Source organism: Helicoverpa armigera, chromosome 5, assembly GCF_030705265.1.
Source record: "Helicoverpa armigera isolate CAAS_96S chromosome 5, ASM3070526v1, whole genome shotgun sequence".
Taxonomy (NCBI): Eukaryota; Metazoa; Arthropoda; class Insecta; order Lepidoptera; family Noctuidae; genus Helicoverpa; species Helicoverpa armigera.
Genome location: NC_087124.1, coordinates 6,890,551 through 6,906,487, shown reverse-complemented (window position 1 = coordinate 6,906,487; position 15,937 = coordinate 6,890,551). Strand labels below are relative to the sequence as shown.

General features: G+C 36.5%; 2 protein-coding genes across 4 annotated transcripts in view; one reads left to right on the top strand and one right to left on the bottom strand.

The window, feature by feature from the left end:
* Positions 1–15,937, bottom strand: part of LOC110374471 (uncharacterized) — a 92,312-nt gene that overhangs the window by 51,699 nt on the left and 24,676 nt on the right. The window lies entirely within an intron of this gene.
* LOC110375367 (CD82 antigen) overlaps positions 1–15,937 on the top strand; it is a 60,037-nt gene that overhangs the window by 37,195 nt on the left and 6,905 nt on the right. Inside the window, exon 3 of one of the 2 annotated variants that reach the window (XM_049841829.2) lies at positions 1,053–1,097. The exons of the other annotated variant lie outside the window; for it this stretch is intronic. The gene's annotated coding sequence lies outside the window, so the exon portion shown is untranslated. The remainder of the gene's footprint in view (positions 1–1,052; positions 1,098–15,937) is intronic. 2 annotated transcript variants of the gene reach the window in all.

The following is a 15,937-nucleotide window of genomic DNA, read 5'->3' as shown; positions in this document are numbered from 1 at the left end:
CGACGTAAACAATCTGTATGAGTACCGGGATTTATGAGCGCGTGACCTTCAACAATATGAGACGCTTCAGCAGTATAGAAAGGTACTGAGCGAGCCCCTTCTGAATTAATTTTCCTAATTACTAGTGCCACCTGTCTACAGGATGCCATATTGTTTACACTTAATTAATGTTTGCTTTACATTAACCCTTTATTTTACACCTTGTCTGCACAATAAACTATAAAGCTCGCCTTTGTGTAAACGAAACCATCGGAGACTTTAAAGGCATTTATTAAACAGTACAATATTTCTTTTGTATGTTTAAGTTAAGTTGCTATTAAATTTAAGGCCGAGATTCGATTATGATATCGAAAAAGCTGTTACAAAAATGATGGAAGGTTTGCGAAGAAAGATAAGGTTTTCTGATAACGACTACGTCCAAGTGAGAGTTGTAATTAAACCATTTCTGTTAGATTGCGGTCCGAGATTGTCGAGATAAAAATATTCGAAAGACGTTGAAAAAGAAAATCTATTACGTGTTTCCTGTTGTTATGTTGGCAACGTGCGCTCGAATAAAACAATAGGTCGCGAACAAATTTGGCTTTTGTACATTCCCAACAGTCTGTTGGAGTGGGAACTTTGTCGATTTCGTGGCAACACTGTAAATGACAGATAGCGACGAGTTGTACATAATTCAGCGAAGGTTATGACGAGAACGTTACATAAACGCGGCGTGCGTGCGTCATCCAACGTTCATTGATTCTACGTACGCCAACGCCGATGACACCCTCACCAAATAGAATAGACAGTAATTGTCTATTATATCACTGACATTTATAACTTGAATGCGTTTCACTGATATTCATGCCGCCAATATTAATTCCACTTCGCCAAGCTTTATGTGGAAGCAAATACAGCTGTTGCAACATTCATCATGTTGGTTGTTTCATCATTTTATTCCACCAATCAAAAAACATTCAGGCTCATGTAGTTAATTGTTGAAACATTGTCGTTAATTTAAATTGGACGCCGTTAAACAGAATTACTCGTAATTGGGTTTTCTTTCGTTACAGGAATTTTCCAAGGTGTAGGAGTACCTACAACACCATGCCACCTAAGTAAGCCGTCACTAGACTTGTTACTTTATTACTGTGTGCACTTTATTCAATCATTTTGTTGCCAGCAATCTGAACACACCCGTTAATCTTTTGTTTTGGCAATTTTGTGGTACGATTGCTTTTAGCTTACACTTCGCTGTTTTTATGGTTATTTTCCAAGTTGCGTTATTTCCACAGATTAAGGTTTTCCTTCGAGTTATTGTAAAAGTTTGTACTTATGTGTTAGTTCAAAAACATATTTTTCAGCAAACATCGGGGTAGGCGAACGATTTCTATGAAAAATAAATCTCTCTTTATTTATTTGGGGCGTTTCGTGGAATAAATTAGACATTTGTTTCTTTTTTTTAAGTAGGCCGCAGAAACACGCATTTACGGATTGAGACACGGGCAGAATAAACAAAAACTGTCGAGGTAAACACGCTCTCCGTATACACTGAAACATATACGCATGATAGGATTACCGGAAACCTATTTCAGCAAGCCTCTGGCCTCGCTTAATATAAGAGGCAATTTGGCATAGTCCATGGTAATAGCCACCACATAATATGTACATAAATACATAGCCAAACCGACTAGATATGTACACAATATGGCGACCTAGTTTAATTTTTAAAAACGTATTTAAACAGATTTTGTAGATTGCTAAGTTCCGTGTCGCCGATCATTAACTTTCGTGAAAGTTTTATCACTTCACATTCAACCTTATTCACTTTTAAATGTTAAAAATGTGCGATAGAGCGGCTCGGCGGCGCGGGGCCGAGGGGTATCAGCTACGATTTATTAGTACTATTAATCGAGCAGAACAAACTGGTCTCTTCGGTAAGGTGTGTATTGGACTCCGGTGCTATTGGTCGGAGTTTCCACTTTATATTTGCTTTGCTAATTATGTTTAAGTAGGCATTATTTATCAACTGAATGGATGAAGCATTTAGAGTATCTAATTAGTTTTATCTTCTTAAGTTAATTGTCTGAAAGCTTTGTTTTTGCTTTGAAAACAAAAGAGCACATAAATGCCTACTATGCATATTGTTAAAGCCATTTGTGTTTTTATTTTCTAAAAGAATCGTTTCTAAATTAGTATTTATGTAGTTCACAACACTGTTGATTATTATTTTGTCAAGATAAGTAATCGTGTCTGCTTGTATCAGTTAATATCTGCTGTATATTAACTAATGTTACAAAAAAAGCTCAGCTATCGATGTATATTATTGTAATCTGCGATATTTTCCAGTCGCACACACACACACAATACAACGCTCACACACTGCGAGATGAACTGATATATGAATTTAACACGACAGCTACATTAATTTGCCAGTGACCCGGATATGTGATATATTTTGAACATTATCCGCTGAAACACGGCCGCGGTTACAACATAGTTCAGGCGCTCTGAAACTTTTCAGTTTTAATATGTCGATGTATTTATTGCTTGGAGACATGAGGAAGTTTAGTCTATTTCGTGTATATTTTTGGTAAGTATGTGACGGTGCAAGGCGGTGCTTGGTGCAAATCGTCGGAGCTGTCGCTGCACTGCCAAAATGTCACAAATGTCAGTATTGCACTTAAAGTGTGACACGCGTGCAAACGACGCGACGTGCATTCGCCAAGTTGTGCAATCAACATGTTTTATACATGAGCTAAGTTACTGGAGAAGTAGTCGGTCATTTATTTGTACTTCTCTGGTAGGTAGATACAGTTTCATAACGCTTCATAAAATATTTTGCGGTTTGGTCAAGGTTAAAGTAAAGTGATGCATTCAAAATAACACTGCTGTGTTAGTTTGGTGAATATTTTATGTTGTTAGGATTAAAGATTTGCAAGTGTCACAGGAAACAAAGTGAGTATTTTGTTCAAGTAAATAAGGCTGAAACTTACAAAACGCCGTTGGATAAAAAAACCAACAACGTGTATATAATTTTACCAGCAGGAACATAAATTGTGTTTAATGTAGTTAGAGGGATTTGGTGCTCTTGGAAGGCAGCCGGGTCAGCAACAACGTGCCAATTAACTAATTCTCTCGTGATTTGTAACGCGTAGCAATCGGCGTAGCACCGTAGCAGCCGGTTACAATGTTCGTGCTACGAGTCTAATTAGTTGCGATATTTATTCGAATTTAATTTTTGAAGGCATAAATTATCGTAATGGAATTAATTTTAGAAGCAATAACTCACAGTTTACGTAATTTATTATTGTACAATACATATTTTCCTGGATAATTCTGACCTCGGAATGATTTGGTAAAGCATAAATAACAGCAATTCAACCAATCCATCTAATGAAAGCGGCAGCGCGCGTGCAATTCCCCATAAACAATAATCACTCGCTGATTATGGTAATTTTGTCGATCGATGACAGTTCATTGTGTCCGTGATTTAATGTTGCAAGCTGAATTATGTTTATGGGCCATGATCTTTCGATAAATGAATAGTAGCGTATATTGGTATTGGTAAATTATTAATTCGAAATAACAGTCGAAGGAGTGTGTTTCGTTTCGAATAAAAACAAAAGTCGAAGGGGTGTTGTGTACAATATGTAGTTTCAGATAGACGTACGAAACTCACTCGCAAGTTCCAAACTAATTTCCTGCGGCACAAAGCAATCGGCGAGCGACGTGCGCCCGATAGACACGGCACGTCCATCCGATTGATTTTTACTATACCCACCTTCACTTGTTCAGTTTTTGATTTGCGAATACCAGAAAAATCTTCTGTGGTTTTACCCAATCAAATTTTATATTTATTCAGGACAGGTATTTGCGTAGTGGCAATTTGCATGGTCCGGAAGGTATCTTTGACGTCTAGTATTTTTTAATTTATTTATTTTAATTATGGGTAGAAGTCTTAAGATACTCTAAATGACACTAACTACGTCTTAAAGTTTGGCGTACATAACAACATTGGCAAAAGTACGATATAGCTTTTTTCGAAATAATAAGGAAAAAGGGAAGAGATTATTCAGCGTTTCACATTATTTTTACCTGGCTCGTTCATCGAAACGTTGCCCTAGCTACCTTTTTTATCTAACGTGTTTTGCGAAAACTTTAGCTATACCCTGAAACGTGTGGTAATATCCTGAAAAAGTTTTTTTTACGACATCACACAAAATTTCATGAAAACAATGTAGCATCACGTTTTCCGTCGGGGGCAGTCGACAATTTGAGTGTTTTTTTTTTAATTTAGCAAATTCGTTGCAATAAACGCAAACATGAAATAAGTTTTTAGTGCTGTTTTTGCGAGCAATAATATATTATAGCGTGTGTCTTGTCTCACGGGGATTGCAGACTAATTATGGATGGGTTACTTCGTTTTTCTTTTATACATGAAAGGCATTCCAAATTAACACTCCTTTATATAGGTACATAATTATAATATACTAATATCGTGAAAAGAAACACAATCTACATTAAGATTATTCCAACTCCAATTTCCTATTCGAGTTAAAGTTGTTTATATATTTAATTAGCTAGAGGGGGAAGTTTTACGATATTTTAATGAACATTAGCTACACGACGTAATTACGCAGAGCTTGCGTGGAGAGCTCCGGTCGACGGCTCGCATGAGATACGTTTTATTTTTATTAAAACCAGACAATTGTGTGGAAGTTATACAATATGAAGTATTTAATTACAAACCATTAGTAGAGAAAATAACTCGTATTTTTTCAATCTGTATTATGTACTATTTTGTAAAATCTGCATTTTTGTGGAGTAGGTAAAATAATTTGAATACCTACCATAATCGTTAACATGATCGGGGCTATCGTGACGCAAACGCTTGCCTGATTAACATGCTGACCATCGCAGTGGCATAAGCTGCATTCAGCACCCGTATGCAAACATGATCGCTCTATCTTCCAATCATGTTGATTCTCTCAGGAGACAGATAAAGGCCCCTTGTGTTTGCCATTTAGCACGGTAATTCGAACATGAAACCGTAATAGCTTATGGGAAATAAGCCAACTCGTTATTTCTGTTAAAATGCGGTTAAAACCAATGTGTCATTATGGTTTGGAAATACATAAATCACGCTAATGCCTTTCGAAAAATGTTCGCTTCTCAAGAAAGCTTGCCAATAGAATATGCGTTGGTACAGGCGTGTCTAGGAATTTACGATTCAATTAAGTATTTCCAATATTAATGTCACCTACATTTTGGCATTTTTATTTGGTCAAAAAACTAAGTTGCTCGTTCTAGAAATCTTTGTCAGCCACTCGCTCCATGAAAAACTGCGTGAGCATTAAAGTAATGCGGGTAAAAAAGAGAAAAAACGAAAAATCTAACTCGTGAAATATAAAAGAGAATTTATGTGAAAACTTTTCATTTACAAACAAAGACGGATTGTGTAACAAATGAGGCGACGGGAAAGGAAAGCTTGTTCGTTTATTTCAATTTTTAAGTTGTCGTGACGGCCGGTGGGTAAACAACAAACAGCCGGCGTTCGTGAGCCGGCCGCTCGGCTTCACTTAAAATATTACTGACATATTAAACTCCTTTGTGACTGACTCACTGGAATTGTGCGACATACGAGTACCAACAAAGTTGAGGGATACGAATATCTACGACGTAGTTTCGTGACTGACAGTTCTACAATGCATACCTAAGTATATTAGTAGATACAGGACACAAAAGGATTTTGCGAAGAAAAGTCAAGCCAAGAAAATTATTAGCAACAACCACCACGATTGTCACGACCAAGAAAAAATATAATGTGCAAAATTTTTATCTGGGTTAAGCTTTCGTATAATTCTACAAGCTTGTTAAAATCAGTTTTCAGAAATGCAATCTCTGGACGGCTCCTTGTGTTGCGCGTGCAACAGTTTGAAAATTGTAGAGAGGTGTTTTCCATAAGATTTTAATCGTTATGATAAATAACAGCAATTAAGGTAAATCTCCTGTTATGTATTGTTAACGGCAAAGTAAGCTTTAGTATCGTCCCTTCTCTTACCGGGGAATGTAATGGCCGACTAGAGATTATAACGCGGCAGCAGCTGCGGCTGTGCATAACTTTATTATGCTTTTGCACGTGATTGTTTGCATAGAATAATAAATCTTATTACGGAATGAAATTACTCAGGAACAACATCCCTCAACTGTATGACTCACTCATACTCATATATTATTCCACAATTTTAAGACACATTTTGTGTCTTTTGTGTCAGCAAAAAGTCGGGGTTATGATATAATATGCTGTCCCGATCGATAAAGTTTGCAAAGATGTTTGCTAAAGAGACATTTTGGAAGTTGCGTTCATTATTTCTTATCTATAAACGCGCCTTGTCAGTACTTTTCGAGGGCGACCCTTCAAATACCTACCAACTAGACGAGAATTCGGTCAAGGGCATGCGTAAAATATTAAGGCTCCTTTTTGCGAATTTGTTTGTTTAGCTCTAGTACTTATCTATCAGATATATTATTTGAACGTTAAATACGGATTAAGGATTCACTTAATATTAAAGACTCGATACTACTGTAAATACCGATATTTATTCTAATGATATTAGTAAAGTCTGTGTTGAAATAGAATTTTTATAAAAAAAAATTGAAATTTTTGAAAAAAAAACCCTTATCTACTTGTAAAATAATGATTATTGAAACTTTCGGTTGTTTGAAATGAATATGAATGAAGTGTTTTTGAACGAGTCAGTATGTGCAGGTAGATTCAATCGACACATTGTTTTGTGTTTACAATTCCCACACTGTTCATTTATTTATCGCTTTTTCTACCGCTTTCTATAAATATACACAATTTGTGTTTCACCTTCTCGATATGACCGTCACATGTGAAACTGACAGGAAGTTTAAAACCACCTTATTCACTATTCATTGAGTTATGAAAACGTATGGAATAATACAGAGTATTTTGTACCTTTTACTTTTGATATTTATAGTCTGAAGAGGCTTTTTGTGGTCTATGAAGTTTATTTTTAATATCTTAAAGGAACAATCTCGTAAACTAACTATTTAAGAGTAGGTAAATGTGAAAAGTGTGTTAATATAGAAATAAACGTAGTACTGAAAAATAAAATGGAATAGAGCTAAATGTATCAATTATAAAATCACGCCTTTAAAATCCGACAGACAATCTATCTTTTAGACAGCTAAAAGCAGCCAAAGCTATGAAATAAAATACAGCACACAACGTAGCACGCGAAATAAAAGCATTTTTGTCAATACCGAATGTGGCTTTTAAAATATGATTGATTGTAAATCCGTCACTGTCAAATTGCTTTTGTTTCGTTCAAGTTTATTTCACATAGCTACGTATTTAAGGTACGTAGCCAGCTTTTTGCTCGACCGTAATTTGTGAATAGAACTTTGCTCGTTGAGAGGATCTCAATGGGTTTTGCGCCATTGAAACAAAACAAAACAAAACAGAAGGTAAGTTCATTATGATTAGATAATTATAAGAGAGCATCAGAAACATCGATAGCACTTATCGTACAGACAATAAATTCATAGTAGAAGTCGGCAGGGCGGGCCGCGATGGTGGCCCAGTAATTAATGGCGTCCCCCGCTATTTCTGGCTCGAAGGACACGCGCGAACGTGACCAGAATGCATTTACAGCTAGCAAAATAAAAATATGAAATATAAACCTATTATAACTCCTATTGTTGAGTTTCAAAATAAATGTCTCTGTACTTTATAAAATGTGCAGATATCTAGATGATAGCATCTGTAAGACTATAATTTTGTTTCTCTACTCTATCAGGATTTCAACAAAAAAGGGAAAATAATGATGCCTTAGCTTTATGACCGTGAAAAGATACATGCATGGAGTTTAATGCGTTTCATAAAAGATTGTGCCAATAAAAAAGTTTGAAGTCGGAAGTATTCTGTATGTTATAATTTCAGAAAAAAGCATAAAACCACTTTTATGCTATGTATAGAGTTAGATTAAATCTAACATAAAATAATTTTCATATGAGTGCACTAAGCAATTCCCAACTGTTTTAAATTATTATTCTTATTAATTAGAATATAATATTAACTAAAATATAATTAGAATCTTATCCTTCTATTTTCATAGTCTCGTTATTTTCTCGTATAAGTTTAGCTTCATGCTTTCTAAAACAAAAGTGACACACACCTACACTCGCTAAGCTGAATGTAAGAAACAACATATATCACCATTACATGGAGTGTAAGACCCGCAATAGTTCACAAGAAGTGTCAAGAAGTCAACAGTTCATGATACAATGAGAACAAATTGTTTCCCAATAAGCCTCGCAAGTGGGTCAGTATCGATGTAGGATGGGGCCGTATCCTGCGTCATAGCTTTAATTCCTTTATCGGGAAAATTCCCGTCGAGATTTCTTCATTAGAACTTGTAAGTTAAAACCTGGGGTTATTTTCTAGTCTTAATAAATGATACATATATCTGTTATTTTTGGTTTAATATCAGTTAAACATAAATAAACAATAATAGAGTAAATGTTAAGTCGCAGAAGCTATAATTCTAATAATTGTAAGAAGGAGAATCCGTACAAGGATTTTCCTTCTCAATAAACATAGAAATAACTAACTGTAAGCAGTTATCAAACTAGGTGTCGATGAAGCCTTTTCCCTTCGAGTACTAATTCGATTGTACAAGTAAACAAGTGTTACAACTACAAGTTATTATAGACTTGCGCAGCGAACTAGCAAATAGTTTGCTTAGGTTCGTTAATAGAGTTGTTCGTGTTCCAATTGAGATACCAATGTCCAAAACCGGTATTCAGTGGAGCTCTGCTATTTAGAGAAATAAAGCATTGGTTGCACGGTCCCTGGAATCGAGCCAAAAGCATTTAATGCTCTCTGAAATTGCACAATATTGCATATTATTAATTTAAATCTGTATCATGATTTTGTTAATGTGAATAAACAGGCCTTTGAATAACCAATTTTATTATGATTTCAATTAGTACGGTCGACTGATGTATGTCAAAGCCTAATTATGATCATGAATTTAATAGTTTAAGCTGGTGCGCACTCAAATCGAATTGGAACCGCAACGGAATTTATAGCTTTCAGTAAAATTGTTTGCGAATTGTGATGTTGATAGTGTGCACGTGGCATGCGGGTAGCTAGGATTTGTTTTATGCTTCAATGGGAAAATCCCTGCAGACAGTTTTCCTATAGTTTAGACATAAAATATGAAATCTAATACGTACCTGTTGTGATAGAGTGATTGACTGTTGCTATGGTTGTCAGGGTCCTATTGTTACATGAAACATTTTGAGCATGATATGATATGTAGGTAACCAGCTGTGGACCTGATTGATATGTAACAAACGCAATATAAACTAAGTAAATACAAATTTAATTGAAAATTGGATTCATTATATTATGGTAATTAACAGTATTTGTATTTGTTAACAATTATACAGCAGATATGTGCACTAACTGAACCTACCAAACAGTGAATGTTCCAATTTAGATTTTCGTTGAATTCTCTCTCTGCAGGTTGACATCGTGTATGTAAATACATAAAGGTACGGTATATACACAGGCACATAGATTCCTCCGGATCTGGTCTAACGATGTTTCTAACAGAGAAATTCAATAGCAGTCCCGTACCCTTTGAGCGACGCTATGTAAAAATAGAGAAGTTTACGCTGCGAGAAAATAATGTTCCATTTTTGAAATAACGTTATTCTTACTTTCAATAAATATAATTATATTAAAAACGAATAATGAAAAGTGTCTTAAAATGAAAACATTTCTATAAAAAAAATATAATGATCTTTGTTTCATATAACCAAGTAGATAACCAAGTAGATTTTTAGGGTCTGTTTAGTTCTATAACAAGTATCACGTAACAGCTGCAAAATACCCTTGAAGGGAAACAAACACTCAGCCGTCAAGCAGAGCCTTCGCTCATTGATAAATAACGCTCGTCTCCCCACTATCCACCTCAGTGAATAGACTTACATAAAACCAGTACTTCGTGCTATTCGCAGGATAAACTTTTTGTTGATCTTTTTTGTGAAAGCTCCGTAATCGATCAATGTTTTCACTGAATCGCTGTCCTGTTGTTATAAGAATAGAGGGAGGGAGGGGTTAAGTGTGAGTCCCTGTTTCTGGCAAGAGAAACACGAAATATAAAAAGAACTCTTCGAAAGCCATAAATATGTTATACGTATGTGTATTAACGTTATGAGAGGTACGCAACATCATCCATCATCATTCCACGCCTGTTATCCGGTGGATGGTGACACTCATTTAATCAAATTTTAAGACAGCCTAATGCAATTTGTATCTTTGATAAATTGTGGCGGAGGTATTTTCATTACCGGCAGGTATTTTGAAACATTGTATAACATCAAAATAAAAACATACTATCATCAGCTTTATGATCAAAGTTGTGTTTTTATAGTAGTAGCGGTTTTCGTTAGCTCTACGGGTGAACTATTTAATTAATGACGTACAACATAATCCGTAGGTTGCGCGGAGTACGCAAGGGTAGACCAGCTCTAAATATTTTTGAGAGAAGTTAAATATTTTGTTAGAATAATTGCGCATAAACTCGCCAGCGGGTACGAGCCGCGTATAGCGGCGGCCGTGCTGAAATGCTTTTAGTGAAATAACAAGAATTTTATGCTCGTCCCCGCCGCGTCCGCGCCCCCGGCGCGTTCTCAGACACACATGTGAGCTAGGTTACATGATACCGTCGCAAACTGAAGTCACTACTGCCTTCGACAAATTCACAGAAAAACGTTCACAAATACGCGTCTACCGCAGATTTGTTTACCCCATTATGGTAATTTAAGTTAATCAACATAATTGACGCAATAACATACATTAGCTTTCTCATTTGCTTTAGTGCTTCCTACGTTTATTAGCACAAACGAATAGAATTCACGTGGCCATCGATTGTGCTAGAGTTCTCAGAATTTGCATGCACTTATTGGATAATTGTGCCAGACAATTGTGGATAATTGTTTCTGAATAAGGCCATTGTTACAAGGCTTTTGCAAGGATTATTTTATCAAAGTGATTGGTTTGTGGAGTGGATTTAAATGTTTTTGTTCTATTTAACCCGCTGAATTATATGTTTTGTTTTTTGTTGTTTTGGAGATGATTTGAATTCGGCACCCTTATTTTTACAGTTACATATTCTATCTTTGATATGTCTTGGAGTCAATCTAACAGGTCACAAAAGGAGCAAACTTTTTACACAAGAAGTCACTTGAGGACTACCTATAATATATTTCAATATTTTCTTTGTCAAGTGCTTTCACCCTGTCATAGTACAGCAGTAGCAATATTTATGTATCAAGTAGATATATTCCACAGAGCTATAGTGGTCGCGGGAGAAGGTCGCGGAGGCTGTAGGCTGTCTTTACGAGCTTTGGCGAGTCGCCAGCGGCAGCTGCTCTTACACATTGTTACAACGCTTTTCTTACAGCCGAAACATTACTTAACTCTTGATTCGTTGCTACTATAAACACGATAGCTATTGAGTTTTTATTCCAACCTCATTTTATTCGTGTTAAACGACCGATGTTTAATGTTAAAGTGCGCACAGTGCACTGGCTTCCGGGATTGTGTTCCATTATTACAAACGGATCGGCCTTGTTTCAATTACACCGCTTCATGGATTCTGTATCCGTTTTACCATAAAGTGAAAATGTAATTTGTTAAATTAAATGGGTTTACTCGTGTTAAAATAACAGTTCGTACAGGTTAAAGGGTAAAATACATGGAATGTTTTTTTTACGTCGATGTTTATTTTATAGGCAATTCCAGTAAATCATTTTCCGGCCCTTATCCTCAACTGGTTGGGTTCGGCGCAGCATGGTACCGTACCGGTCCCTTTGACCGTCATCTCATTATTCTCCCCTTTCTAACCATGTCATATTTTGCACAATCTATTCAGCGTATTTTAGTGATACTCTCCTAACTATTGTAGGCATGCCAAGAAAATGCGTCGCTACTAGAATGACTGAAAATGCACTTTATTAACATACTAAGAAAAATATATTGTGCTCCAAAAATTAAATTCAATTTCGAACTTTAACATGAGCTCAAAGAGGTCCATGTGGCACGGTCTGATATAGCATAGGGTACACAAACCCTTCTTCAAACTCCTATCTTATCACTAATCTCTTTGCTAGAATTCAGGACACGTTTCACGGCATTTAAAGGAGTGTAGGAGTTGCTTAATCTTTCTAAAGTAGTTAACTCAATTTAGACGGAAGCGGATTGTGAATGCTCCTTCAGATACGTGTGCCCTCATACATGAGAATTTAATAAATATTTAGGTGCTTCTTTATTTACATAGAATGATATATAAAGCTACTTTATGAGCGAGTAAAAGAAAGTAATAAAAATATTTTATTAAAAGCACGGCACAAGATACTTATCGCTATCGCTGTGACACGGAAAGTGTGCTTATGAAAAGAAAACGTTTTGTGATGAATCCGAAAGATATGTACATTACTCTCTGTTTTCTTTCATAGTTGTATTTACACAGGTTATAATTTTCTTCTGTATGCTATAAACTAGAACCTATTCTGTTCCTTACAGAATGAAAGAAAAAAATATGTCTCGTTCAAGGTAAAATGGTAGAGGATATCCGAAGATTTCGTTTCCATACGTACAATGAACACAATGCCTAGTTTGAACAGATACGTCTCGTGTAATCTGATCATAATATCTAATTATCGTAGCGGAAATCCTATCCTGGCCTGTGAATTGTGTAGCTGTATATTCATATGTAGGTGAGACAGCTTGCCGTCCGGTTTACCCTGTTCGGTAAATTGGTATAAGCTATACTGAATTTATGTGCAAGATCCATGCAGAATGCTAATCTTGTAACGTTGTTAGGCTATTGTCGAAATACGCAGTCAATTGCTGGAATGTGTATAGATAGGTAGTTACAGAATACAATAAACTAAATCGTCTTTCAGCCTTCCTTCAAAATGTTCTAGAGTCTATCAGTTTTAATGAAACGTGACCCTTTCTTCGGAAAAAGTATTAGCGGTATTAAGTAAAACTAACAGAGTTACATGTCGCGTTTGATTGGAAACTTCCGCAAACAACACAAGCCGAGCTGGAACAAAAACAAACAGACAATGACACTGGAGATCAAAAGTTGAAATGGGTGAGAAACAAAGCGGCGTACGTCGAAGTGCAGCGATCGCACAGTTAGTGATGCCGTGCGAGTACCCGCACTCGATGTTTTTATTTTGTACGTTGGACGCTTTTTCAGCAATATGGATTCGTGGCACCGACAATATCAGAGGATTGAAATATTCTAAACTTGGATATACCTGATACTTTAACCGACTTGTACTGAAATATCAATAACAATGAGCGTTGGCACTGTAGATGGTTTAAACTGGAGTTTTATATCATCAATACTAAATACATGCTTACATGATAAGCCAAATACAGCGAAGGATTTTAAACCGAATAATCTCCAAAATACGAGTAATATGGTATTCGTAGACGCTGAAATTGAATAAATCCTCCGTTACGATATTCGCGCTAAAGGGGGTACGATAGTAACGCAATTACTGTCGGATGCCGTTTGGACTTGTGGTTACCTTGTTATCGCAAAAGGCTGGGAAGCTACCTTAGTTGTAGATCACTTCTCCGTTACCTGGAAACAGGCGAGCGCCTTAATTGACGAAGAGGCTAAACAATACGTAGATAATTAACAAACACGAATTGCACATATCTACTTCAACACAAGTGTTGTAGGTACCTACATTAAATTATTTGCGCAGTCAGTATTAATACTCAGAAATGAGATCGATAAATCACTTTTATAAGTTGATATGTGTGTGATGTGTTGAATGGTATGTATTGTTTTTTGTATGAAATTGTTCTCTAAATAAACGGGAGCAAACAAAAATATTTTTATCGATTATGGAATCCAAAAGAATGTTACATCCCTATTCCAGTATGCCTTTGACTGTTCATGTTGACAGATTCATTATCTTTGTGTGCATTTTGTGTAAGCCGTGTGAGCGGAGACTCGCTTTACGACTCAGAAAAGAGCCAGTTGATCGTTCATAATTGCGACTATTGATTCCTTGAATACGTCGCGCGGCACTGAGAGCCAATTTGTGTGCAAGCCCGACATCAAACAGATTCTATTGATGTATTGACGTATGGAACGCTATAATGGAAAATATATTATTTCATGTCTATATTTGGTCTTACGTGTTCAAAGGTTTTCAAATTAATGTTTTGACAACATTTTTGGCTGACGAAAAAACTCGATGGTATTTATTTTGTATTCAATGGCCCGAAATCAACCGTGAAATTGTTGGGTATCCGGCAAAGTACATGGGATCTCGAGGACCTCGTCTAAGCGACTGTTAATAGACACTGATGCGACAGAACGAAGCAGCAAATGTCAAGGAGGTTGCTTATAGCTGCGACAGTTTCGCGGACGGGTGACACGGGTCGCAGACGTGAAGCTCAGGCATCGCTGGGTAATACGCTGCGTCAACCTATGAATAATTCATGGCGCTACGCAAAATCACTTTTTAAGTTGAACCCTCAGAACTGAATGTGTATACGAATTAGCTAATTGATAAGATGTATGTTTTAGTAAATGCTGAAGCTGTGTTAACTCGTGAATTCATAAACTGATATAATTTAAGGGATGTTTTTGAAGTTCCAAATTTTTCTTTATAAAAACGCCTTTGCTTTTCAACAAAAATGCTACGTATACCTCGATAATGGATGTTTTAGAGGCATTAGGCATATGTGCCTATTGGCAAACATGCATGAGTAAATGAAAATCGGATTCATGTTTATCATTTTGCGTATTTGCAACATTAAGCATACACGTGCTTACGCGTTTATCATTCATGCGAACTGGGATTGGATCTAATTAACAATTCGTAACGAAATGTTCAATAGCCGCCGAACACAGCATAGGCTAAATGTTGCCTCTCAATACGGAAATTGGGAAAACAGGCAAAATACGAGGCAGAGACAGCTGACGTCAGGCTGTGAGCAAACGCCGTCGCTCACCACCGGAGGGGATTCTGACTTTCCGCTCCACATGTTGGGGTGAAGGCGAAACCTTATTGTTTACTTAACATTTCTCTCTGATTTAGAATTATTTGAAAACGTACGTACAAATGTTGTATTTCTCAGATTCATAAAGAGCGCATCACAAAGTGAAAAATGTTGAATTTGTTTATGTTTAAAATTTTATAAAAACGCAATGTGCAACTATTTTGTGATGCACTAAATAATAATTTCCTATTAAAGTTCTCATTTCCACACAATACCCGGCTAATAGCAAAGAGACCGCTGAAAAGCAAACCGTCGTCCCAGTTAGTGGTCGTAGTTAGTGGCACGCTCAGCAGACTTGCAGTCCGCCTACGAACATATTAGCTGGAACGTGACCCGAATCCAACACGCTCCACTCAATCCACTATCATGCTCAACTGATCGACTTCCACAACACAGCGAACTAAAAACAATGAAGTAATAACAAAGTAGTAACACAAGTCTACCAATAAAATTCAAAGTTGTAAACTTCACTATTTATTCCGATGTTAGCATCGCGTAAAACTATGGAAACAATGGAATGTTCATGAAAGAAAACGAGGTGTAATGGTTTTCAAGGAATTTTCTGTAAAAGTAGTCGTGAATGGCATGAACAATGCCTTCGTATTATCAATCTTGTGCGGTTAACCTTTTAGTGACTTATGAAATGAAGGTTTAGGTTAGGTCAGTGAATGCCCTGAGCTAGTTAGGCGTTACATTACCTGTGACGGCGCGAAATGTCAAGTCGTTGCTGCTTTTATGTTGATATAATGTCGGCGTGATATTTTTAGTGTGACGTCTGTCCTTCCCGGGGTCTTTCCCCAGAGTCAGGGTTGGCCA